At 36.4% G+C, this 1811-nt stretch overlaps 1 protein-coding gene across 1 annotated transcript in view; it reads left to right on the forward strand.

The window, feature by feature from the left end:
- The window catches only part of LOC118743607 (protein prickle), a 193996-nt gene that overhangs the window by 126236 nt on the left and 65949 nt on the right, over nucleotides 1–1811 (forward strand). The window lies entirely within an intron of this gene.

Genomic DNA, 1811 nt, shown 5'->3' on the forward strand with positions numbered 1-1811 from the left:
GTCAACCTTCGATCGGTTTGCAAACCTCGCCACACACGTTGAAATCTCAACCGATCGTTTCAATTTGCTGTCCGTTTGTAGCCTGCTTTAGAGATAGATAACGGGACACACGGGACCCGCGGTACAATTCTGAAAAACGTCGGGTTGGGCGGGTTCGGGACTTAAAAATCGAATTTCGGGATGGGCGGGATCGGGATTAAATATTTAGTCCCGTGCCCATCTCTACTTGAGATAGATGTAGACAGATGCATATATACCAAAATACTCAGAATAAGGAGCGGGAGGTCAATTAAGCCATGCCTGTTAGACTTTCCGTTTGTCCGTGTACACGATAACTCGAGAAAAAGTTTCGGTTACGGAATTCGCTATGCAAGTTGCCCTTTATCCATGGTAGGTTGGTATGGAAAATTGGTAAATCGGACGGTAACCACGCCAGCATCAAGACGCACACTATAAATTGAAGAAGAAGCCCGTCCAAATGTGTGAATTTATATTACACTTACAGGGCTATTATTCTTGTTACTAAACATTTTGTAACCGGGAAATTTCGTTACTAACCATTTTCACCGGAATTATAGGTACCTTGGTAACGTTTCAATTTATTCAGCAATTCAAAAAAAATTTTAACAATAAAAACACAGACAGAAATAAAATTCATTAAAAATGGAACGAGGAGCGATTATCCGACACACAAATTGGGAATATAAGCGACCGCATGGTTGCGGAGCCAATTTGACTAGACTTTGAAACATCTTTGCATTGTTGACACAGATGGAACGGAATAAAATGCTAAAAAAAATCTCAACCAATATTTAAGAAAAATTTAAGAAATTGTTTAGTTTCACATTAAAAACGGAAAGAAATACTAAAAAAAAATCTCAACCAATATTTGGGAAAAATTTAAGAAATTGTTTAGTTTCACATTAGAAATAAAATTTTCTCAACCATTTGAAAATTTTCTTTCCAATGGTTGTTGGGAAAGGTTAAAATTTATGCGTTGCGGAAGGATTTTTCGTCATCCCTTGTAAAATTTGTTTGAAGGCAAACCAGTTTCAGCGTTGTGCCACATGAGACCTAAAAATTACACTGACGGTGACTTGTAGTCATACAATGGTTAGTTATAGTACTGATGTCCTCAGGGAGAGCTGCGATGAGCGTTAAGATTTTATTTTTAATTTGTTAAGGAATATTTAGAAAAAATTGTTCAGAAAATATGGATCTTCTATTAAAACATTTAATGTTCGTAGAATTCCTCGTAACTCCTCAAATATGGACCAAACTTTTTAAAATACCGCATTAGTAAGCTAAATATACAATTTGTAAATTTCTGTCATTATTATTACATTTTTCCTAAATTTCCTAATTACAAATTTATTCGCTCCTAATTGGCGGCAATTCCGTTTAAACTCAATTCCACGAATGCAACACCAGCTAGGCAGAAGTAGCGCACCCTAATTGCTGTTAAAACTTCAACTTCACCTTTCGGGATCACGCCAGTAGAACCACTTACAATTTAATTAACTTTCAATTGGCTATGCTGCATGCCACACAGCTGGCTGCACATTGCAACAGCCAGGAATGGCTACAATGCTGCTGAAAATAGGACACAATAAAGAATAGGCAAAAGCGAATGGGGCTATTTGTGGAAAATAAAATTGGAAAACGATTGATTGCACTGGTGCGGCAATAACGCGCAAGTAACTATGGTAGTAAAATATGCCGCCACGAGTTCAATTAATTCTCCATTTTTCTTATTTTTTAATCCATTTTCTTATAAATATATATACTCAGTTTTTTTTCCTTTTTCTTGT

The sequence above is a fragment of the Rhagoletis pomonella genome, unplaced genomic scaffold, assembly GCF_013731165.1.
Source record: "Rhagoletis pomonella isolate Grant_MI unplaced genomic scaffold, Rhpom_1.0 Rhpom_scaffold_00007, whole genome shotgun sequence".
NCBI lineage: Eukaryota > Metazoa > Arthropoda > Insecta > Diptera > Tephritidae > Rhagoletis > Rhagoletis pomonella.